The sequence below is a fragment of the Antechinus flavipes genome, chromosome 5 (genome assembly GCF_016432865.1).
Source record: "Antechinus flavipes isolate AdamAnt ecotype Samford, QLD, Australia chromosome 5, AdamAnt_v2, whole genome shotgun sequence".
Lineage (NCBI taxonomy): Eukaryota > Metazoa > Chordata > Mammalia > Dasyuromorphia > Dasyuridae > Antechinus > Antechinus flavipes.
The window spans coordinates 147,561,319-147,573,700 of NC_067402.1; the positions used below are offsets into that span (position 1 = coordinate 147,561,319).

Below are 12,382 nucleotides of genomic sequence, written 5' to 3' on the forward strand. Positions count from 1 at the left end.
TCCCTTTTTTACCTACTTATGCTTTTCTTGGGTCTTGATGTGGGAGGTCAGCTTTTTATTTAGTGCTGATCTTCTTCTTATGATAAAAGTTTGAAATTCTTTTACTTCACTGAATGATCTTTTTTCCCTTGAAATATTATGCTTGCTTTCGCCAAGTGGATGATCCTTGGTTATAGTCCTAGCTTCTTTGCCTTCCTGAATGTTCTATGACTTCTGGTCCTTTAATGTTGCTACTGCCAGGTCTTGTGTAATGCTAATTGTGGTTTGTTGTGTCCTGCTTTCTAGAGCCCCCAAGCTGGAGTGACAAAACATACTGTTGCTTTCTAGAGCCCCTACACTGGGGTGATTAAAATATAACTTCTTAGTGGAGATTACAATAATTCACTGTTTTCTCTGCCATCTTGATTCCTGGAATTTCAGTGTGAGATATTTTAACTAAGTAAATTACATTCATGATATTCCCCTTGTCTAGTAGTTTAATAAATCAGTTAGAAAAAGAACTTTGTTTAGTCTATCATGACCTGTCATCTTCAAGAAAAGATCATGTTTTCTCCCCTAATTCTTTACCAGTCATCTCTGATCCTTTCTAGAATTTTCTCAGAATCAATGTTTAGCTTTCTAGCCCATGGTTTGTGGACTCTGTTTACCTTTTTTTGAAAGTCATTTCAGTGTTTATCCTTATTCAGTTTTATGATACCTGTCCTGTTTTCCTAAATTTTAAAAACGTATTTCTGACTTCGACTTTGTGTTCATTCACAGTTACTTTTATACCTAAAGATGCAGTTCATCTGGGCCACATGGACTTCAATTCATCAAGAATAATTGGGTGGTTCATATATCTCCTAACTCCAAGATTGGTCCATTATGTCATGTCCAGACATATATAAGAACAGTTTGTGTCCTCTGTTAGATGTAATCTATATTTCAAGCTAGAACTTGTCTTATTTATCCTTATTTTCATATGCCATTCCCACTACTTGATATTCTCTGTGTTCTCTTTGATATGTCTTGAAATCTACTATCCTCCTTAAAATGGGTGATTTTTGTCTCACTTGAATTCATAGTAGCTTATTTGTATCTCTCTTACTAACACAATCAAATTTGTGTTAGTTATTTGTGTATATCATGTAATGCTTAAGACGTAAGTTTCTTAATATTTGAGCTCATGTATTTATAAAAGTTTATTTAGTGCAAATTGAGACTATTGGGGTGTCACCTCACATCTCTTAGATTGGCTAAGATGACAGGAAGAGCATTCCAAATTGAATTTTTAGAATAGTAAATAAATTTCTGTGACAGTTTATACATCACTTAGCAGTATGCAATGATATTCATTTCTTTTGGCAGTGAAGATACAACTTTAAATGAGTTATTCATGTCCAAAAAGTTGGCATATTGGTTTTAAAATGACTTTAGATATGTCTGTGTATTAAAACTTTTACTTTTTTGTCACTAAAAAAGTCCTACTGAATAAGCATAGAGCAATAATGTTCCCATTTACATGGCACCAGGATCAAACAGGCAATTACCATTAACTAGAAAAGCTAAAGAACTAGTTTGTTCTCTCTGGAATTTAAGTAGAAGGATTGCAAATTGTCCATAAGAGCCTGGGTGGTGGTAATTTCTGTTCTGTCCTTGAGTTCTTTTTTCTTTTTTTAATCATTTAAGAATTTATTCTTAGTGACTAAAGTAACTCTTTTTTATTTTTTATTTTTATTTTTTTTCATAATTATAACTTTTTATTGACAGAACCCATGCTTGGGTAATTTTTTACAACATTATCCCTTGCACTCACTCTGTTCTGACTTTTTCCCTTCCTTCCCTCTTCCCTCTACCCCCTCCCCCAGATGGCAAGCAGTCCTATACCTGTTAAATATGTCACAGTAAATCCTAGATACAATATATGTTTGCAGAACCGAACAGTTCTTTTGTTGCACAGGAAGAATTGGATTCAGAAGGTAAAAATAACCCGGGAAGAAAAACAAAAATGCAAACAGTTTACATTCATTTCCCAGTGTTCTTTCTTTGGGTGTAGCTGCTTCCGTCCATTATTGATCAATTGAAACTGAGTTACATCTTCTCTTTGTCAAGGAAATCCACTTTCATCAGAATACATCCTCATATAGTATCGTTCTTGAAATATATTATGATCTCCTGGTTCTGCTCATTTCATTTAGCATCAGTTCATGTAAGTCTCTCCAAGCCTCTCTGTTCATCCTGCTGGTCATTTTTTACAGAACAATAATATTCCATAACATTCATACACCACAATTTACCCAACCATTCTCCAATTGATGGGCATCCATTCGTATTCCAGTTTCTAGCCACTGCAAACAGGGCTGCCACAAACATTTTGGCACATACAGGTCCCTTTCTCTTCTTTAGTATCTTTTTGGGGTATAGTAGCACTGCTGGATCAAAGGGTATGCACAGTTTGATAACTTTTTGAGTATAGTTCCAAATTGCTCTCCAGAATGGTTGGATGTATTTACAATTCCACCAACAAAGTATTAGTGTCCCTGTTTTCCCACATCTCCTCCAGTATTCTGCATTATCTTTCCCTGTCATTTTAGCCAATCTGACAGGTGTGTAGTGGTATCTCAGAGTTGTCTTAATTTGCATTTCTCTGATTAATAATGACTTGGAGCATCTTTTCATATGGCTAGAAATAGTTTAAATTTCTTACTGAGAATTGTCTGTACTTATCCTTTAACCATTTCTCAATTGGAGAATGGCTTGATTTCTTATAGAGTCAATTCTCTATATATTTTAGAAATGAGGCCTTTATCAGAATCTTTAACTGTGAAGATGTTTTCCCAGTTTATTGCTTCCCTTCTAATCTTGTTTGCATTAGTTTTGTTTGTACAAAAGCTTTTTAATTTGATGTAATCAAAATTTTCTATTTTGTGATCAGTAATGGTCTCTAATTCATCTTCGGTCACAAATTTCTTCCTCCTCCACAAGTCTGAGAGGTAAACTATCCTATGTTCCTCTAATTTATTTATAATCTCGTTCTTTATGCCTAAATCATGGACCATTTTGATCTTATTTTGGTGTACGGTGTTAAGTGGGTCCATGCCTAATTTCTGCATACTAATTTCCAGTTATCCCAGAAGTTTTTGTCAAATAATGAATTCTTATCCCAAAAGTTAGGATCTTTGGGTTTGTCAAACACTAGATTGCTATAGTTGACTATTCTGTCTTGTGAACCTAACCTATTCCACTGATCAATTAATCTATTTCTTAGTCAATACCAAATGGTTTTGGCAACCGCTGCTTTATAATATAATTTTAGATCTGGTACAGCTAAGCCACCTTCATTTGATTTTTTTTTTTTTCATTAATTCCCTTGAAATTCTTGACCTTTTGTTTTTCCATATGAACTTTGTTTTTTTTTTTTTTCTAGGTCATTAAAATAGTTTTTTGGTAGTCTGATTAGAATAGCGCTAAATAAATAGATTAGGTAGTATTGTCATCTTTATTATATTTGCTTGCCCAATCCAAGAACATTTAATATTTTTCCAGTTGGTTAGATCAGACTTAATTTGTGTGGAAAGTGTTTTGTAGTTTTGCTCATAAAGTTTCTGATATTCCCTTGGCAGATAGATTCCTAAATATTTTATACTATCATTAATTACTTTAAATGGCATTTCTCTTTGTAACTCTTTTAGCTTTTGTTAGTGATATATAAGAATGCTGATGACTTATGTGGGTTTATTTTGTATCCTGCAACTTTGCTAAAGATATGGATTATTTCTAATAACTTTTTAGTAGAATCTCTGGGGTTCTCTACGTATACCATCGTATCATCAGTGAAGAGTGATAGTTTGGTTTCCTCATTGCCTACTCTAATTCCTTTAATCTCTTTCTCAACTCTTATTGCCAAAGCTAGCATTTCTAATACAATATGAATAGTAATGGTGATAGTGGGCAACCTTGTTTCACTCCTGATCTTATTGGGAATGGTTATAGTTTATCCCCAATACATATGATGCTTACTGATGGTTTTAAATAGATGCTACTGATTATTTTAAGGAAAAGTCCATTTATTCCTATTCTCTCAAGTGTTTTTAATAGAAATGGATGTTGAATTTTACCAAATGCTTTTTCTGCATCTGTTGAGGTAATCATATGGTTTTTGTTCATTTGGTTATTAATATGGCCAATTATACTGATAGTTTTCCTAATATTGAACCAGTCCTGCATTCCTGGTATAAATCCTACTTGATCGTGGTGTATTACCCTGGGGATGGTTTTCTGTAGTCTTTTTGCTAATATCTTATTTAAGATTTTAGCATCAATATTCATTAGGGAGATTGGTCTATAATTTTCTTTCTGTGTTTTCAACTTACCTGGTTTAGGTATCAGTACCATGTCTGTGTCATAAAAGGAATTTGGTAGGACTCCTTCATTCCCTATTTTTTCAAATAGTTTATATAGCATTGGGGCTAATTGTTCTTTAGATGTTTGGTAGAATTCACATGGAAATCCATCTGGTCCTGGGGTTTTTTTTTTTAGGGAGTTGATTAATAACTTGTTCTATTTCTTTTTCTGAAATGGGACTATTTAAGCAATTTATTTCCTCTTCCTATTCTTGATTTCTTGTACACCTCAAGGATGCTGATATAGCACCAAAGCTATTCATCTTGCTATCCCTGTATCTTGACATATAGCCAGCCCTTTTTCTTTGTTTACACATTTTTCCAATGATGTATTTTACTCCAGTTTTTAAAAAAATATATTTTATATTGTACCCTGTTCATGCCTGCCATTTACCAATCTATTGCTTTCATGGGATGTTCATTTTTAACTCTTCACAGACTATAATATGCCATATGACCAAACTCATAACCATACAACTGTCAAGAACACCTAATTATTTTAGACCTATTTTGCTATTTTTACCCTGTTTTCATGTATATTCTGTAACTCTTCTCTTTCCTCACCCCCATTTTCATTTTGCTATATTATTAGGCACTACTTTTCTTAAATCATGCTGCAATCTGGGAATGTATTTTTAACAGTTTTTCCTATATCTTATTTTTCCAAGATACTGTTGGTACTGTCATTTAGGATTAGTTAAATCCTTAACTGGTGTAGAATTCTTTTTCATCTTCTGTTCTTTTTTCTGTTCTAGAGATGTTAGTCAGAGTTCAGTCTGTCTTTTCAGAATAGTAAGGAAAAAAAGCCATACAATTTGAATTTCTTTCATATATCTTCATGAAGAAATTTTTTGTATGAATTATGCAGAACATAGGATATAACGACTGGCATTTCATATCTCATTGTCTTATCCTCAAAAACTCTGAATTTGGTTGTTTTAAAGCAGAACAAATAAAAGGAATAAGCAATAACACCTTAATCATAAAATCCTATGTAACCATAGTTTGCATTAGAACCAAATACAATTAGAGTATCTCCAAATAGTTTGTAATTTTTATACAGTAAAAAAAAATGTGAGCTAAAAGGTCTAATTTGCTTATTTGAAAACTAAAGAAACCTGATCTGGCAGGTAACAAATGAGATCTCCTATTTCCCAAGGTTAGTGTTCTTTTGACTGTTCTGTGCTTCTAATTCATTGTCAAACTTTTCAGATGTGCTGTAAAGATTTATTCAGAATAAACTCATTATACAACCAATAATATGAAGTATCCCCCAAAATGATAATAGAATTATGATTCTATAATTATTGTCAAGTGAAGTAATATGTTGTATGTCTCATTTCGTCATGAAAATAATATGTAGTATCCAGCTACAAAATTCTCTGTTTCTTGGACCCTCTACCAAAAAAATTTCTCAATGTAAGAGGAGACTTTAAAAAATTTAAAAAATTTTTGTTTTCTTTTAAAAATTGCAAGTAGAACACTTGTATTGAAGAGACATTTTCTGTTGAAGTAACTCTTTTGATATCATAATTAGTTTACTTTTATAGTAAATTGTATCAGATAGGCTAGCAGGGACAGTTAAGCAATGAAACATGATAATTGTTTCTTAAAAATTAGACTGTTTGTATATCTGACAAAAAAAAGCCAGTAAAAAAGCAAGGTCAGATATATCTGGCTTTTTTAAAATTAGTTTTGTTGATGCTTTTTATTTTTACAGCAGTCATTTTTGGACATACTTCTCCAACTTCTCATTCTTACTATCCAATGAATCTTCCTTTTTAACAAATGAAAACAATTATGCAAAGTCAGGCAACACAGCTAACTTTGACAGTGTTTATGATATTTCACAGCCTCCCTTTCCCACTTTGTCCTCAAAAGGAATGGGTGGTTATTTCCTCACCTATTATCTCTTTTCTCCAAGGCAAAGATTTGTTATTATCATAGTTCTGGAACTGTAAGGGACCTCTGGGGTCACCACTCTAAAGCATTTATTTTATAGATGAGAAAGCTGAGAACCAGGGAGGGTAAGTGACTTGACTAAAAATCTAGTCACTAAGAATCAGAATTTGAATTTGAATTCGGGTTCTCATACCAGAGAACAAACACATTGTTTAGTTTTTAAGTGTTTTTTTTTTTCCCTCCCCCTCTTCATTTCCTACCAGCTACTTTGCTTGCTTGAATGTGATGCTTCCCCCAGGATAATAAGCAGAGATTTCATTGACATAAAGATTGTTTTTACTTCTGTAGCTCAAGACCATGTCTGTACTCTCAGTTGCTTATTTCTTTTGATTAGAGGGTTGGAGGATAGAATCAGAAACTCCTAAATTTTCCCTTTAGGACAGCTCAGAATTCCCAGCCATTTCTTTATTTCCTACCAGCTGCTGTGCTTAGTTTTGAGCTGCCAGAGCTAAGGATATCCTTATAGCAACTTCTTCCTTTTTACTTTCCCTTTCCCTTTCCCTTTCCCTCATCTTTTTGAGTTCCTTTTGTGTATTGTCTTTTCCTGTTAGATTGGAAGCTGGTTTTTTCTGATTTGTGTCTTCAGTTCTTAGCTCTTATATGAGCTTGATAACTTTATTAACTATCCTTTTAATTTATATTATGGTGGTTATTATGTATGTTATAATTTTGTTTCACTCATCATCACTTAACACAATTCTTCCCCTGTTTCTTGGAATTCCTCATTTGTTTTTCTGATACAGTAATTAATATTTTGTTCAAATGTAATATTAATACTGTTAAGCATTCCATCTCTACTGCAGAGAGCACAACTTCATTGGGTTGGCCACATTGTTCGAATGCTAAATGCACGCTTGCCGAAAAGATTTTATAGAGAACTCACATAGGACGAGTGCTTACAAGGTTGTCAAAAAGAAGTGGTACAAGGACACTCTCAAGGTCTCTCTTAAGAATTTTAGAATCAGTTGTATGACATGAAAGACACTGGTGCAGGACCACCCAGCATGGTAGGCCCTCATCAGAGAAGGGAGTGTGCTGTATGAGGAAAGTGAAATTGAATTAGCTCAGAAGAAAGGTAAGATGCTCAAAGTCAGAGAAGCCCCCCAGATGTTAATGAGGGCTACTTGTGTCCGACCTGGGACAGAGCACTCTGAGCTCGTATTGGTCTATTATAGGTCATTTTGATCCTCTTTGAGAAGGAAGGAAAACACAACATTCACATGCCACAAGAGGCCTGTTTATTTGTCCAGTAGATGGGCAATAATAGACAGTTTAGACCACTTATTGTAATATAGTGCTCATTTTACAAACACTTGTATTCCAGAAGTTTGTGGTTGATAGTTGTGGAATTTTGAACTTGTTACCCTAGATCATAGGATCATGGAATTAAGAGCTAGAAGGAACTTTGGAAACCTTCAAATCTAAATTTTTTATTTTATAGAGGAGGAAACTGAAGTACATTGAGGTTAAGTGACTTGGTCACTTTAACTCAGGTATTCCTGATTCTCTGGCCCCCACTACTATACTCTTCAAAATCCAGGATCACCTTTAAGTTGAAAGCATCAGAACAGCACTATAGTTGAACATTGTCTCATTGTGTCTATGTGTGTACTTACATAATTCCATTTGCTGAGATTTCTTTCTGCTGTTTCTGTCCTATCAAAATATAAAATGACTTCTTCAGAATGTATATAGGATGAGAGTTTAGTATTTAAATAACTGTTATAAAGCTACAGAGAACTTTCTCTCTCTCTCTCTCTCTCTCTCTCTCTCTCTCTCTCTCTCTCTCTCTCTCTCTCTCTTTCTCTTTCTATCTCTTTCCCCTGAGGCAGTTGGGGTTAAGTGACTTGCCCAGGGTCACACAGCTAGGAAGTGTCAAGTGCCTGAGGTCATATTTGAATTCAGGTCCTTCTGACTTCAGGGTTGCTACCTAGCTGTGCCACCTAGCTGCCCCTTACTATGTCTTTTGAAAAAAGCTTTTTGGGACATATAAAGGCTTTGTACTCTTAAAAAATTGCTGTGACAACATTGCCAAGTAAGATTTTTTTCTGATTTTCTTGAACATTACCTTTGAAAAGAAGCTTACTACCTAAGAGGAAAAAAAAAAAAAAAAGGAACTCATTCTTCCTTATGTTGAGTAGAAATTCTAGTGGTAGTCCTGGGTTGGTGTTTGGCAAGGAATTGGTGGAGTGTTGGGACAGAATAGGATAAAATGTATTTATCTCTTATCATTGTTGAATGGGACAGAATGTAGAATTCTTAAGAGTTGAAAAAAATATTAAACTGCCATGTTGTGATTAAGCAAGTTTTTAGTAACATTAAAAAAAGTTTGGAAATATTTCTGAAATGTATTGCACATTTCTCCACCTTGATAAATATTATGAATAATAATTTAACATTCGATTGATAATGCAAGAGTTATGTTATTGCAAAATAAGTAATGAAGTCTTTAAGTTATTATCATGTATGTTATACTATTAGCTCCTTTAACTGAATGACTCTAGATTACTATATAAACCTTTCATCTGTTCTGGTTTCTCTCATTCTCCTCTTTCTCCACACCTACTCAGTTTCTATTCCTTTCTACTCTTGCCATTATAACCTAGATAGGGTTGAAAGTGATTAGTGGAAATCATAATACTTACAGTAATACCTTACTTAATGCAACTTAGAGAAAATTGAAAATCCATGGAAGTAAAATTTTATGTTTATCTGAAGCTTGCATATTTAAATACCAAATATTCTGACCATTTAAAAGAAAATGTTTCTGTGAGCTATTTTTTCCTTTCTTGATGAAACATTTTAAGCCCATAAGATTTCTTTAATCAAAATATTAAGTGAATTCATACTAATTTAGTATATAGTTCTGTTTTTCATTACTATCTATATGTCTCTTTCTATAAGTGACCATATTTATATTCAGTTGAGTGAGGATAAGAAAGTTTTCACTCAGATGAATGGGACTCATTGACAACTTCTTAACTTTCTGAGAATTTTTTGAGATATTTGATGTTGTCCAAAGTCTAGCTTGTGACCAAGTTGAGGATTCCTCTGTGTTGTGTAAAATTATCAAATGTTTATTTTTTGGGGAAAAAGTGATAAAATACATATAAGCTTCATGGAGAGCTACTTTAGCTGGATTTTGAGGAGTTTGTTAAATTAAAAAAACCAAACCAACAAAAAGCCAGAAAAAAAAAGGGAGGGTGTGTGTGTGTGTGTGTGTGTGTGTTTTAAACTACATGTGACATCCTTTAAAAAATGGCTAGTCTTGGAAACTCCTTCCAAAAATAGAGGGGGGCAGTTTATTTGAATTTTGCAATCTTATATTGCAGCCTGTGACATTTATGAGGTTGTATTTTGCCCTTAGTCATATCACCAGCATATATCAGAGGCCGGACTTGAATCCAGATCATTCTGATCCCAGAGTTAGCCATTTACTATACCATGCTGCTTTCACTTGGTACCTCTCTCTCTCTTTCTCTCTCTCACATTGTCCTGCTCTCTCCCTCTCTCCCCCCCTCTTTTATAATCTGTCTCTCTCTGTCTCCGTCTCTGTCTCTCTCTCTCTCCCTTTCTCTCTTTCTCCCTCCTTTCTATAAATAAAGGAAAAGGTACTTGATTTTACCTTATCTTTAGATTCATAATCAGTTTCTGGAACCAATAATAGGTAAAGGGTACAAATGCTTAACTATTGGATTGGATCTTTTTTTCTGTCTAAGAATGTATTTTTTAAGTTTTTGGAAAAAGAAACAAAAAACAGAACAGAACAAAACAAAACAAAACAGAAAAAAAATAAGTAAAACCACAAGTAGACTTTTCAATCTGGTCAGCAGAAATAATAACAGCAATAATAATGGCATTTATAGATTATTAATATTTATATATAGCACAAATCATATTTTATAATAAGCACTTTATAGCTATTATCTTATTTGATCCTAATAACAACCATGAGAGGTAGATGCTATTTTTATTTCCAATTTACAGATGAGGAAACTAAGACAGACATATTAAGTGATTTATTATGATCACACAACTTGTAAGTGTCTGAGGTCATATTTGCACTCTGATCTTGCTGATTGCACGTCATTGCCTATATACTATATCACACCTAGCTGCCCCCAGGGACATAAAAGAAGTAGGTGCCTATTTATATCATTTCTCTGATTGATGACACTACCATTTTCTTAATTTCAGTATTTGTCAATCAGTAAAGTAAAAAGTAGTCAGTAAACATTTTCTGATTGCTTATTATAAGCTAGTCACTGTACTAAATGTTGGAGATGCAGATAAGAACAATCCATGCTTTTAAGGGACTCACTTTTTTTTTTCTCCTAGTAAATTTATTTATTTTTAATACACATTCCTTTATGAATCATGTTGGGAGAGAAAAATCCGAGCAAAAGGGATAAGTCACGGGAGAAATTAAAAAAAAAAAAAAAGGACTGATCATAGATACATAGATGTGTTGATTTCAGTTTTCTTTAGTTCTTTTTCTGGATGCAGATGATGTTTTCTGAGGGACTCACATTCTAACAGGTAGTTTTGATTCTTTCTCTCTCCCTTATTGCCTGTATACAGTTAATTGCCAAGTACATTCAGTTTTCAACAACATGGCTTAAATCAGTTGCCTCCTTGGCCTTTCTCTATTCTCATTTCCTCCATTTTCACATAATACAGGTTCCAGTTAAATTGGACTACTCTGTGTTCCATATTTTATGGTACTCCTTTCTTTGTCTGAGCTTATGACATTGCCTGTGTTGGTAACGGATCCCAGTAACTTCCAGCCTTTCCCAAGTCCTTCTCTTTGACCCTACTTGGGGATTTGCATTTTGGCTGGACTTTTTGAACATGATACTTTCTCCAAGATATCAGTGATCTTCATATTGGTGTAGCCCTCCCCTAATGATGACCAGAGAGTAAACTTCTTGAGAGAGTTTGTAAAATCCCTACCGCCTAGTGTAGTATCTTGCAAGAAATAATAAAAATAACATACACTTTAATAATAACATATCTCTAATATTTTAGGGTTTGTGTAGTACTTTCCATACATTTTCTTACTTGAATGAGTGAAAAGGTATTGGTAAGATTACAAATAGAAAAACAAGTTCCTGCTCATATTTCAATGGGGGAGACAACACATGAAGGAGGTTTCAGCACAACCCTCTGAGATAGATGTTATTCCCATATTTCTGTTGAGGAAATTGAGACTGAGAGAAATAAAGTGGCTTACTCAGAGAATACTTTTTATATCAGTCTTGTGAGGGACGGATGAGACAAGTACTACTCCCATTTTGATGGTAAATAAGAACATCATTCCACTATTTCATGTGGCCTTGAGTAGACATTTGTTGTATTGAATCTCATCTCTAAATAACTGGTTCCTTACCCCAATAATTTTCAAAGGACAAAAGTTGCCTTAGAAAACACTGATCCTTCCAATGAGTCCAAAAGTTTAGACTCATCACATGTCACTACCTGGGGCATTAGCAATGTCCTGAGACAGTGTAGTAGTGCTGTAGCCAATGGACAGAATGTACTGATGAGATGGGTGAGGTATCCCTTGCTAGTTTCACACATAAGAGAAAATACTTCCAGCGTTCACGTCATTATCACTATGCTTCCTCACCATCCGAAAGACTGATCTAATTCTGCTTCTCTAGGTTCTTGCATTATATTGCCCTGTGCCTGTAATATTATTTTAAGAAGATGACCTTTTCATATATTAGCAAAGATTGAATTCTCAAGAACATGTAAATAAACTATGTACAGGAGTAAGTAGATGGGACAGAAACATAATTTAACTTTTCTGTGAATTGGCTTTTTGCTTTTAAAAATTTTTCTTATATAACTTATGTGGTTGGAGTTTACTGTTGATACAGAAACAATTAAATAGTTTTACAAAAAAAATAGATTTTTAAGACATATCAGCTTAGTGCAAGTTCTTCTGTAGGTACAGGATTATGCTATAATTTCTTATAATTGTGACCTAGAAATATTAATTCAGAAAAGTGATATTTACTACCATACATAAATAA

General features: G+C 33.8%; 1 protein-coding gene across 2 annotated transcripts in view; it reads left to right on the forward strand.

Moving 5' to 3' along the window:
- Nucleotides 1-12,382, forward strand: part of RSBN1L (round spermatid basic protein 1 like) — an 87,889-nt gene that overhangs the window by 27,562 nt on the left and 47,945 nt on the right. The gene's annotated exons all lie outside the window — the stretch shown is intronic.